This window comes from Sturnus vulgaris, chromosome 1 (genome assembly GCF_052056855.1).
Source record: "Sturnus vulgaris isolate bStuVul1 chromosome 1, bStuVul1.hap1, whole genome shotgun sequence".
Taxonomy (NCBI): domain Eukaryota; kingdom Metazoa; phylum Chordata; class Aves; order Passeriformes; family Sturnidae; genus Sturnus; species Sturnus vulgaris.
The window spans coordinates 72,120,238-72,133,785 of NC_142243.1; positions in this window are offsets into that span (position 1 = coordinate 72,120,238).

Genomic DNA, 13,548 nt, shown 5'->3' on the forward strand with positions numbered 1-13,548 from the left:
GTTTCTACATATTCCATTGTGACTGGGTTAGTTAAAAGTGTTTTGGAAAACTGACTTGACTAAAATCACAGAGAAACCATGGTGTGTACATGCTGGTCTGTAATTAATTGATGAGCGTAGTGCTAACCAGATAAAAACCAGTTGTCAGCTCATAGCAGTGCATTCGTGTGGGTTGGTGCATATTTATCCCAGCAGTTTAAATCCTATTTTGTTTCTAGACATTGTTTATTCCCTTCTATAGAAGCGTACATTAGCCAAAAGGATTTGTAAGGCTGTCCTGGAACAGAGGTGTAGCACTGTGTGCCCATCCCCTCCCAACTGCCAGGGCTGACCTGGGATGGAAGATGCAGAGCAGACTGCCTCTCTGGGAGCCCTGCCAGCGGCTGACTCAAGGTGAAGGCTCTCGGAGACTGGCTGTAATGGGTGAGAGCCGCGCCCGGTCTGGTTCAGCAGCACACCTGGTGCCGTCCGCTTCAGCAGGGATTGGGAAAGGCACTGGTGTGTGCTGGCACAGCCCCCGACACCGGGCCTGTGGCTGACCCTGGCTGCAGCCGAACCAGCCCTGTGCACTCGCTAAGTTTTGAGGTCTCGAACTGTCCTAGCCTGTGCGGGTGGGGAGCTGGCACAGCCCCTCTCCCTCCCTGCTGGAGGACAGAGATGGATGAAACTAGTCTGGGAGCAGGTGAGTCATGGGCTGGCTCCTTGCTTCCTCTTGGGGCAGCCTCTTGCCTGAGTATCCAGAGGCATGTCAGAGACAGGAAAGGGACAGTTAGTTTCTAATGGGGATGCTGGGCTGGCAATCTGGAAGTGTAGGAGATTCCCAGCTGTGCTACTGGCCTCAGCTTTCCTGGGAAACAAAACAGAGATAATAATTAGTCAGTCATGGATTTCAGGCTCTGGAATATTGAACATTACTTAAGGGAGTATTCTTGGGCCTATCACTTTTGTGTTTTTATTAGCAACACTGGCACTTAAAATGACAATAATCTGGGTATGTAACAGACTCTTCATAATGTAGCTGTTTGCATTTTCCTTTACTGAGCCCAGTCAACAGGAAAAATAGTTCAGGGTCTTCTGAGTCAGCTGTTAGTACAGTGTGACAGCAATCATGATTAAGATTTTTTTAAAAGTTCTGTAACGTAGGAAAAAAGAAGAGGGAGTTCCCTTTTTTGTTGGAATGCACTAAACAAGTCCTTATTACAGTATCTTAACACGGAGATTTTGACCAGCCTGAAAGGCATCATGGTAATGAAGAAACTAACGCAGGAAGTATTTAGCAGCATTGCTTTCCTAAGCATTCAGTACTTTTCTTTTTCACAAAAGTCATGAGAGCACGTGGTACTCAGCCTTGAAAACATTTTGATCTCTGCAAAACCAGATAAGGCCATGTTTATTTTGTGTTCCTAGAGCTGGGGCAGCAAGGGGGGAAATCCCATCCCATACCTGAAGGAAGCACACCTAATTTCTCCCCTTCGTGGGAAAAGATCAAGTATTTCTCAAGCCACAAGCATCTACCCTGTAAAAAAACAGAGACCTGATTTAATAACGATACTTTTGTGAGAAATCTTAAAATCTCAACAAAAGAAGATAGAATTAAGCTTCTTGAAAACATCTCTTGGTCTTATTTGGGGCAACACAGATTGGAGTACAATTTTCAGATCAGGCTCACCCTCCCTTATTTTCACTTTGGTGAAAGGGAGTGGAAGGGGTCATTTCAGCCCTCTCCTTGCATGAAGGGTGCAGCAGTGTTAAAGAACAGAAAGAAATACTCTAAGGTTGCTTGGAAAGAGAAGGAATTTAATTCCTACCTTAATTGGGGATCTTTTCTATTTCTATTCTATTTCAGCAAGGGCTGCTGCAGACATGAATGGACTGAGGTCAAACTGCAAACAGACTAAACCTCACTGAAACTGGTGATGGAGGGAAAATCTGTGCACACTGCTCCCCTTTAGTGACAGAAATAGGAAATAGTCAAAACACCTAATGCTACTTGAAGGTGCAAATACTGGAACCCCTCCCTCAAAAACGATGGACAGTAGGGACTTCAGCTGGCTATTGGCTTTTCAAGTGTGAAAGGCCTGAGGAAGGAAAAATGATGGTGTTCTTGTAATGATCAAGAAGTCTGTCGTAATGACTAGCTCCTACTGAACACTTTCCAGCTCTCCCCTTTCCTCTGTTCCTCCTTCCTGACTATGAAGTGAACTGCCTAAGGAGACACAAACGCAGTATCCTTCACCTCCCCCCTCTTCCCCCCGCCTCCTTTTCCTCTTTTGCCCATTTCTGTCTTCCTTCTTTTTCCTCTTTTTCTCTCTTTCCCTTCTTTTTCTCCCCCCCCCTCCCCCCGTAACATCAGCTTGCTGTGGGATGGCAGGTCATGCTGGCCTGAGAGAGAAGGTCAGCTGCAGACAAGGATTGTGAGGATGTAAGAGCCAGTGATGAGGGTGATTCTCAGGAAAACAAAATCTGCTGACTCTTGTGTTGGCAGCTGAAGCTGTTAATGAAGGGGCTGTGTATCTGCTGAGAAGATCTATTAATGCCTGGTATTGTCAGGCTTGCTAGTACACCAGCCTGTTACTGGAGGTGGCTTGAGAGCAATATACGCTGTGCTCAGCTGTTCACTCTGCAGGGCAGTAATTTTTGGCACAGAAAGGGTTAGTGGCTCACAGCTGGCAGCGTCCTTGAGTCCTGCAGCAGGAATAGCCAGGGCCACTGTCAGAAGTTTGAAGAGGCTTTTAAACAGAGCTTAAATGAATTTCAAAAGGTGACATGAGAATGTGAGCAAATACATAGCTTGTTTGATCCCTTCCATGTTCATCATTTTGGGGGGGGAAGAAAAAAGGAATTTGCATTCTTTGCAAGGAATGGAGGGAACACCCCATTCAGCTACCAAATCTGCTTGTAATGGAAACTTACCACTCCCTACATTTTTGGCCGGCTGCAGAGGTCAGAAGGGGTAACAGTAGTATTGTGCTGGGTTTAGTGTTGCTCTCCTTCTGAGAAGGAAACTTGTCTTGTCAATGTAGGCTGAAATAATCTCTTACTATGGACAAAAATGATACTTAAGCCATTAACATTTCAGTGATAAATATCTCCTCATGTGGTAAAGTCCTAGAAAAGTGGCTTTGATAAAAATCAAGATGATTGTCTAACTGGAAATTTTCTATTTTCAAGGCATTTTGACTGTGTTGGTGTATGACACTAGATTTGCTCTGACAAGTAAGGTCCCAGTGGGGTAATTTCTAAGGCTTCTGGCTTGGTCCTTGTGGCCTGTTTAGAGAGCCCTTGAAAGCAGGGAGTGGGCTGCTCTTAAATGCTGGTCCTGGCAGTGCTTTTGCAGCTGAGGCACTGCAGCCCCATCTGTGTTTCATGAGGGTCTTTTCTGTATCAGGAGGCCAGGTGTGAGCTCTCTCAGTGGGAGAGGCTGCCAGGCCCTCAGGAAAGCTGGCAATTGGCTTGGTTTCCAGAAAAATCAGTGCTTGTGGGTAGTTTCTATAATGAATCCCAGGAGCTCTTGGAAAATTTTCTCTGGTACCACCAGCTCAGCATCATCCTTCTGATGGTCTTAGTAGAAAGCAGGGTAGGCACAGGCTTGTCTGACTACCTACAAAAAAGGCAGTGTTTCTGAGAAGTGTTGAGCTGTCTGCACATACACAGGTTGGCTCTTCCATCTATGTGTGACATGTGATGTTCAGGAAAGGTGAGGTGTGTAGTACTCATGTGGCAAGGAGAACCTATGGCCTGTCTAGCCAGCAACTGGGGCACTGCTGTCCCAGAATGCCTGACTCACAAGCCCTATTTGCTGGTAGTTTCTGCAGTTTTGGTAGAGAAGGGCCAAGTTTCAGGGAGGAAAAGAGTGGCCATGAGAACTTTTAACTCACTAAAAAAAGACACAGACACTGCAATCTTTGCTATGACTCATCTGGGCTGTTACTTGAAAAAGGCAGGCTGAGCACTTGAGGACCTCCTTACTCAAGGGAGCAGCACTCATTTGTGAAGTCTCTGAAGCCCTGAAAGTAGAAATGGTATAGGTGAGCAGTTCCCATGCTGAGCCTCCAACCACTGATTTCCCTCCAACCACAGCCAGATGCAGTTTAGGGAGAGCTAGCAGGTCACGGCTGGCTAGTTACTTCCCACCTGTTGCTTCCACTGCTGCTAAACAAGTTTGAGAAGTAAAAATCCAGCACATATGTTCTCATTCTCATCTCTCTTAAATACAGATGATGAAATAGTTGCAGCAATATCAATAATTCCTGGATGACGGGGCTTTGCTCTGTAGTGAGTGTTGCTGATGAGGAGGGGTGTCTATAAAGAAAGCCTTATCAAAGTGTGAGTGGAGATAATTTCAGAATGTTTTGACAATGTTTTTCCCACTTGGAGCTTTATTACGGATTCACAGAGAGTCAAAGCACTACTGTGAACTGCAGCAGCTTGTTCAGTCACCTCCCTTCAGTGAACAAGCCATGCTCCCGCGGGGCCTTGCTGGGACATGAAAGTGCCGACACGCATTCTGGAAAACCTTGCGGCATCGCTGCCTCCTCCTCCCTGGGGATTAGGGACTTGTTGAGTCCACCGAGGAAAGACTGTCCCCGCAGCTCAGCAAATCGTGGTGCAGACTGCTGTTTTTGGGGGCAGGTCGGTGCTGTCTCGGTGGGCAGAGGAGCCCGGCCGTCCCTGGCCACGGCTGCTGTTTGCTCAGGGAGCGGGAGCCGGGCGATAAGGCGTCCCTCGAGATAAAGCGCTTTTGTTGTTTGCCTGCCGGGTCAGGGCTCGCTAGGTGCTCTACATTGCTGGGCGTTAAGGGTGTAGGCCGTTTAAAAGAAATTAAAAAAGAGACTTTGAATGGGCTGGGTCAAGGTATCAGAGGGTTAAACCAGAACGGTTCCGGCACTTGCTAGAGGGAGAAGGTTGTATAACATCACCTTACGCCGAGTAAACGTCTTCCTCTGAGCCGGCCAGTCCCGTATGCGAGAGGGAAACAGTCGTGAAATCACAAAGCCATCGCCTGTTTAACGAGCTCTTTTTTTTTTTTTTTTTTTTTTTTTTTTTTTTTTTTTTTTTTTTTTTTTCCCAGACGAGTTTTTGCTATGGTGTATCGCCATCCTCAAGGCAGGAAAACAGATTACTTGGGGGAGGTAGGAGCGGAGGGAGGAAAAAAAAAAAAAGCCAAACCCGACAAGAACGCAGCATAGCGGGAAAGCTCGGCAGTTTAACAGTGCCACCTCCTGGCTGGCCCTAGCAGGGAGGGGTGTCCCAGCTTCCCACTGACGTGTCCCGCACCTACTCGCTACCAGCAGCAGCCTGGAGTTCCACGCGCGGAAATCCGTGCCAAGCGATGGACGCTGCTGGGCTGCAAAGGGGATAATCAGCTGCAGCTCTAGGCCTGGTCAGTGCAGCAGCCGGGAATGGTCTTTGGTGTAAAAAGGCTGGCCTAAACAGGATTTTTCTGCTTAATGCAAGCACCTCATTTTGTTTTGTTTTGTTTGGTTTGGTTTGGTTTGGTTTGGATTTTTTTGTTGCATTGGATGAAAAGAAGCCCTGATCTCGTCTCCTCCCCCAGGGATGGGGGACTCAGAACATAAAATGTTTTGATTCACAGTGGGGTGGGAACGACAAGAGGAGGTCCTCTTTGGTAAGGTCAGATCAATTGTCCAAATGCTGATATTTAAATTTCATGTTAATGAAAGGCAAAAAAATTTGGAAGGTACTTTGAAATGAAATCACCTTTTCTATGTCACTCTTGTAAAGATTTCTCCTTAGAACAGGCCGGATTTTCCTGGTTTAAGAGGGTAGCCATTGTCCCATCCTCTTGGCATCTGATCTATTGGCACAGAGTGTGGGCCGCTGCACAAGGCAGCATGGATGTAGGCACGCAGCCTTGCTGGAAATGCACTAGGTACTACTGCTAATACCTCCTGAGTCAGGGTGATGTGGGGATGGCATAGCTCTTCTTCACCTCGAGATGGGGAGGGGATCAGCTGGAAAACTAGGACTTGCCTGGGACTGAGGAGCTGTAGTTTGGGGTACTGTGGAAAAAGGTGCCCTTAGGAATGCCAGTAGAACAGGGTCTCACCTTTGGAGGGCACTTTGGTTTCCCTAGAGGGCTAGATTCACAAAATTATTTTTGCTGTTGCACTTCAGTTTCCATGAAGCTGAGCAGGATTCAGGACTCCCCTGCATGTGAGCAGCAGTCCCACAGCAGTTTAAGCATCTCTTAACCTCCTACCTTGCTTCCCCACTCGTGGCTACAGAACTTCTATGACCCTTGGAGAGCCAGTACAAGAGGAAAGCCCAAGGCAGAGGTGGGCAGCTTTCTGCTGGTGTGGTTTGTGAGCAGATGTGCAGCAGAGCAGAATGAACCTCATGTGGGTGCAAGGGAGGGAAGGGGAGTGCACAGCTGAGGTGGCACAGTCATGAGCTCTGCTCCAGGGACCTCAGTGCTCTGCTCTGGATGCTGTGTTTGTGATGGCTCCCAGTGCAGCTGGGGCAGGCCTTCATCAGCAGGGTGCACTTCCTGAGGCACATCAGCTGCTTCAATGTGGTCTCAAGAGCACTTAAATATGTATAGGACCTTATAGGTACAGGCAGCTTTTCCATCTCTAAGGAAACAATTTATCTTTGCAGACGTTCCAGTAACAGCATAGGTGTTGGGTTTTATTTTCTCTAGATGGTACAAAATGTAATCACTTATGCAATACAGCAGACGGGCTTTCTAATCTTCCCTCTGATGTACCACTTTGGCAAGTTCTTCGGATTTATATCTGTATTTCACAGTGTTCCCTATCCTCCTCTCTTTCATCTCATTCTATGGTGTTTCCTGTCAGTGTAGTCACTATTGAAGAAGGAGAGGAGGCAGGAACATCTTGAAATCGCTGTGGTGGAAAAACCTGGTAGTGTGGTAGTGCTTCCTGAGCAGCACTGCAGTGGGGCAATGCAGAAACCTTAGCAGTGATTTTGATATGAGCAGTGCTGCACCTTGGGACCTCAATCCCTCAGCCCAGATGAAGGTTTTGTGGTATGAGCCAGGCCAGAGAGTTTTCTGAGCCTAAAATAAGTAAATAAAACTACACTGCAAGTCCAGTGTCTTGACACAACCAGGAATTTCTTCAGCCAATTTTGCTGCTGAAGTCCCCAAATTGTCAAGGTACAACTTTATAGTTTTGGACTTTCTTTCAAATGGCTTGTGGCGAGTCTTTGTCATACCAGCCCTCTCTGCTGTGTGGTTCCAGTTTGTGTCTTGAAGGTTCCTCCATTTAAACCATTCTTTAGCCACTGCTCTTTCCAGACAAAAGTGTTTTTCTTGATCTGGCTGCATCCTCTGATTTCAAGCAGAAAGTCTTCAAAATTTAATATTTGTCTGTTATCTCAGTCTCAGCTATGTTTGGGATTTCATCCAAAAGGGAAGGAAAACTCCAGAAAATTAGCAGAGAAAATACTTCTCAACACTGAGGCTGATATCAATTATATGAAGGTCTGCACAGAGAGTTTATTTCAGTCAAGCCAACATAGAAAAATTTCCCTGAATTGTTATCACAGTTGGACTAAGATTGATTTTTTTAAGATTTCTTTTCCCTCTACACAATATTCTGATGTGAGATACCCAAGAGCCTACTTGAGTCTTTTTCTTAGCTTGGCTGTACTTGGGGTTTTTGTTCTTATTACCTTTTTTTGTTGGCCAGTGGGAGCAGTTTGCTATTGTAGACAACACTTGTGTGAGCAAGCAGCAGTGACTTGGAGGTGAAAGAATCCTGCAGTGTTATTTGCTTCCCACCTTCTGCAATTGCAGTACCAAAGCTCATTGTAGTAGTGGCTCTAGGCCTGTTTGTTTGTACTCATCATCCACAAGGTACCAATGTTTTTCTGAAGTCTTATGCTTCTTGTTATGTATTTACCCTTGGAGATGCTGACAAAAGAGTTACGAATGGAAAAATATTGTGTGTTCCTGATCTGGGTCTGTAGTTCCCTAGGAATCCAGGGAGGCCTTGAATTTGCTTTCCTGTTTTTAGGGAGCAGGCCAAGCTATGAATAATAAATACAAGCTCTGGGGCAAAACAGTTTTCCATTCATAAAATTCAACATTAAAGACTGAACAGTAATTTCTTAGCCTGCTGCAAAGCAATAGGAATTCCATGTTGGGACTAGAGAGCTACTGACAGCTTCTTCAGCTTTTGCTGTGCCACAGTTAATGAATTGGTTCATCTTTGATTTTTATGTAGATAGAACAAAGGTGTCTCCAGCTAAGTGATGCAGATTAGTGTAGTTTTCAATCTGAGGAGTTTGAACTTGGAAAAATAAAGGCAAAGCAAGTCCCTTTCTTCTGCTGGCTTCTCTTGGCTTTCAGAATGAGAAGTAGCTGGGGCATAACTTGAATAAATCAAGAAGGAGGTGATGAAAGTTATGGTATTCTGTTTGGGGCTGAATCAAAACTTACTGCATAGACACTGAAATTTGTGCTTCAGTGATGATGGTGTGAGAAGTCAAATCATAGGAACCAATAATTTTCTGTGCTCTGGATCCTGCATTTATTTGTATTTCAGCATCTGAGGGGTCCTGTTGGAGCCCAGGCAGAACATTGAAGGGAGGGAGGGGTAAATCACTGTGATTGAGGAGGATCTCTGATTTGAGTGCTCTTGTAAAGAGCATCTCAAGCATTCAGTAGGGAAATCTGATTGTGACTTGCTCTCCTACCACCCTGGAGTAGGCTGTTCTCCAAACTGATGACTGTCAGGTCGTAGAAGGAGGTGAAGGTTTGCAAGGGGCAAGAGAGCATCCTGGATCAAAGTGTTTGTTTTTTCAAGGTAAAGCTGCATTAAACTGGGAAGAAACAGACCAGCAACAGTGAAGAATATAATCTGTGCATTTTATCACTCTACTAAACCCAGCTGTAAAATTTACCATAGGAAGGCTAATAAAATGAGAGCCACACAAGCAAACAGAGGGCATGGGATTATCAGCAAACATTTATTTTGGCTCTGGTGGAGCCACTCCCCTGATCAAAGAGGTTGGAGTTTGAACTTCTTTTAAGTTGTTCCCTGCTTGGACAGGGAGTGCCCTGATCTTGCACTGATGGCGTCAGTATCGTCTGTGCAGCTGCATGGAAGAGAGAAAGTATCAGGAGGGACAGGGAAATTGTGTGAGGCTGCTTTACTGCAGTGTGAAACAACAGAAGCTTATTTTACCTTTGCCAGCAAGTGCCTGGTTTAGGAAAACAACCTTAGGCTTATTGTATAACTAGATGCTATAGGTATTAGCACAAGCCCAATAGGGAATGCTTTACCATTTGCAGGCTCACGTCTAGCAGACTGAGTAGCTTTGTAATCCTTATCAACAAAATAGCCCGCTGGCAGAAATCACCTTGAGCCCCAGGCTCTTCCCTTCTGGAGCCTATTCTGTGACTGATCTCTTTGTTCAGGGTTTCCCCTTTCTCCTCCAAGAGTTGCTTGAATCCCTCTTGCTAATGAGTCTCTTGGCTGAAACAAACATCTCCTGGTTGATGTCTAGTGGGTGAGGGGGGGGGGGGCTCACCTGGTGAAGGTGGTGTCCTTGTTCAGTCTTGCAGGCTAGAGTAATAAATAAAATACATGGGTGAAGAGCAGAGTAGTCTCGTAAGAGAACTAGAGAACTAGAGCTAGGAGAAAGTTTTTATGTCCTCAAGAACGGGATCTTTCTATGCAAACATCTTGCATCTCACTTTATGTGTTAAGGGCAGAAACAAAGGCAGCTTTACTTCTTACTTTCTTTCTGTGTTTTTTTTTTCTCCTTACTTGTTTCATCCATTCTGTATTTTATTTATATTGTACTCTGTTGAGGAAATTGTTGTAGACACCTGCATGCTTGAGTTCAGATTCATTTTAAGGCCAACTCATGTTGTATTTGCACTAGAGAGGCAAGAGGGAAGCTGGGCTTGAATGTAGCTCTCATGATATGAATGTCTGTCCTTCCTGGGTCAGTGCAGTGCTGAAGCACCAGAGAGTCTCTGCCTCCAAGGGGACGCTGTGCTGAGCAGTGAGGGAAGAGAGCAGGCAGCAGGAAGTTAACCTTCTGGGTGTTAGACTGCAAAGGATTGCTCCATGATATATATTTTTTACAGTCCTTATTTTTAAATAGCTGCACATTGTCCAGCCAATGCTAGGCCAGAGTACTTGTTTTTGAGGCCTTCTGGAGGTGTGGGCGTTGAGGGGAAATGGAAGCAATCTGTAAGGCTGACAGAGCAATTCAAGCAAGACATCCCCCTTGCTCTTCCAGGGTAAAATGTGTGACCTTCTGCCCTCTTATCTGCTACAGTCAGCATTCTTGCACTGCATGAGGAAAGTCCTGCATCCATATGTGGGGTCTGGGAAGGCTTTCCTGCTCTTGGCTGGTTGATCCCTGTAGCATATGCCCCATCCTATTGAATCGTTAAAAACTGGCATAATCACGGACAAAGACCCTGTAACTAATTAAAGTTAGAAAGTGGTATGTTTATTCACTGGCAGGCAGCACGGGAGTCAGCTCCAAAAGGTGTGACTGCCCTGAACAAGGTTCTTTGCCATCTATTTATTCCCCAAGATCTTACATACAATACATATGCATAACCCCAGCACCTCCCATCCCCATCCAATATTAAAATGATCCCATTAGTCCTTCACGTGTGCGCAGTTCTTCTCTTGATTTGGGTCAGTGGTCTTGAAATGGGTCAGTGGTCTCGAAGGATGAAGTCAGGAGAGTCTTCATCAGGTCTCAGTGACCCTCTGGCACGATCCAAGGCCCCGTGCTTCATGATTAACAGTTTACTTATTTTGCGTTCTTCTATACGTATGTTCATAATGGCAGATAATTATACCAATTAGCTCTAGACTAAGCATCTAGTAATTATTAAACTACCATTTACCTACCTAACTTACATCTTGGTCATGGAAACTACTTCTACCCTTAGCAAAAATCTTAACTCTTTAAAACCATGATTCACTATTGCTGCACAGAAATGAGGGTCTCAACAGTTACAGCCCTGTAAGGAGGCTGGGTGAGAGCTGGATTTATGGGTGCACCTTCACAGTGAAGCAGGGATGTGCTGGTATGAAGGGGTGGTGGGAGATCTGTTTGTGTCTGGCACGTGTCTTGCCTGCTGGGACACAGAAATCCCTGTGACTGGAGCGTGCATCACTTGGTAGAAACATTGTAGTAGCTGTTTTACCTCAGCTTTAGCTGACCAGTGAATGTTTTTGTAGCACACTGATCATTGTGTTTGCCTGAGCCCTGTGGGAGCTCCTGGTGAGCAGACTCCCATCCCACCTGTCTCACTGAAGCATTTGTCAGTCCTGGGAAGGTTACTTCAGAATGATCCATGAAAGAGATTGGTGTTTGTGCTCTAGGTGGATTCTTCATCATGGTCCATTACATGAGAGCAGAGGGTAAAGATAAGTTCATGCTTTATCTTCCCTTTGTCTTTTGGGACAAAAACTTGATTTCAGTTGGAATAACACCATTTAGATGTTCCTGCTCCCCCTACTCTCCTTTCTCATGCTGCAGAGCACCATCAAAATAACAAAATGCAACCACACTGGGATTATTTTAGGGCTGCACTGGAGAGTTTAGGAGATGGTATATGAGAAATTTTAGCAATGCATCTTTATGGAAAGAGTAGCATCTTTCAATAAACAGCATAAAGACACTTGCAATTCAGGTAATCTTGCTAGCAAGGGCTGAGAATCTGGCCCAGAATCTGACCAGAGGGTTCACTTGTGCCTCATACCCCTCACTTCAAGGAGATCTGTGTGGAAATGTGCAGATCTTTATTTTAGCAAAACCCTACCACCTTCTTCCTCAGGCAGCACATCCCTGGAGGATATTGCTCTCACCTGTGCTGAGCTGTGTTCAGAGCCTGGTTGTTGCTACAGAGCCCTTACTGAGCTTTTTGAGGCTCCTTCAGAAAAGTAACTGCAGTAGCTGCCAGATGGAGTAGAATTCAGGTGTGATAGCGTGAATATATAGCAGATCTTCTGGGACAGCAAGGGATTCTTTTGCTGTGCTGTGCACTGTGGGATCAGTGAAGATGACCTCTGGTTTTGTTGCTTGACCATGCCAAAATGGTGCCTCATTAGAAACAGGAATTCAAGGAAGAAACCAAGGTAATTCTTAGGCTGAAGGAATAAAGCTCTTTTTGATTTTGAGTACAGCAGAGATCTTGAGCTGCCAACCCCTGAATGATCTTTAGACAGCAAATCTCCCTCTCTCTGTGATATGACAAACATAACTTTCTCCTGCTATGCTGAAAGCTCCAGGTTAAGAGGTGGAATGTGGTTTTAAGTTGTAGTCTTGGTTTTTCTGTTTAATTCCCATAGAAAAAGGGCAAACAGTTTTTGTGATAGGAAACAAAATGCTGTTCAACTGGTGCTGGGAGTGAGGGTCTGCAATGTTTGTGTGTGAGGTGGACAGTGAAGGGTCAGAAGATCTCAAAGGCCAGAAGTCTGATGCTTTAGAGATTGATTTTCTGTTTCTTGGTCAGCTGAGACCTCTTACAGCAGATCCTGCTACAGATGCTCTGGGGGAGCCTCTGTACTAGGTGAAGGCAAAGGCTGGCTTGTTTGCTATGGTGAGCCTGGGGGAGCCCCTTCAGATATGCCCAAGGCCATAAGGAGCCTGGTGAATTTGGTTAAGAGGATCGTGGCTATTATGGGATGAGTTTCAAATACAAGCGCTTGAACTAGCACTATGCCTGTTTTTAATCTGCTGAGACTTTCATAAGATAACAGACCAAGAAGCTTGATGGCAGGAATTTGGGTTTTACTCATGCTTTTGTTGTGTGATTGCAGTGAAACAGAGCTGAGCAAGTGGACTTTTTTTGTGAATGCTGCTGCTGAATGGAGTTTTGTAAGCTTCTCCTCAATGTATGGCTCTTCTGATACCTCATGGGAATCATGGGGGTCAGATTAATTTGAAGAGCTGCTGGTGTGAGGAGGAAAAAAAAAGTTCCTGTATTTGTATAGTGATACTATTTATTGTTTATGTGGAAGTAAAATGCAGGAATGATGGTGTCTTAGATGAATTGTTTCTAAAACAGCATAATTTGAATCCTGATTAGGGGAGTGGCAGCCAAAGCTGTGATGAACACCTTGGCCTTCTCTCTTTTCTTTTTTCCCCTCTCCAAATCAGGGTGCAATAGAAATGGGCTGAAAGTGCAGTACATTTAATGTGTTCTACCCCATCTTGTGTGCTTGCTGGTTCATGTTCAGCTGTGATAAGCCTCCCTGTGTGAGCAGGTCTCAGACTTGTTCTCTGTTGCTGGGATAGCAGGTGAGAGTTTTGCTGCACAAGAAGAAAACAAGAGACTCTCCCTTTGCTGCTAGGTCTTCGCTGCTCTGAGGTGTTGGTCATCTGTGCACCAGGGATTCTTTGGCTGCTCAGGAATTTGTTTGAGCTGCAGAATGTGGGTGTGTAGGATGGAGGCCATATGTCAGAACTCTTGGGTGGCCAGATGTGAGCCACAGCTGCCCTGGCTGTGTATGCTGAACCTCTCCAACATGAGGCATGCAGCCCAGTGCTTGTGACCAGCTTTTGTAAACTTGTGCTCAG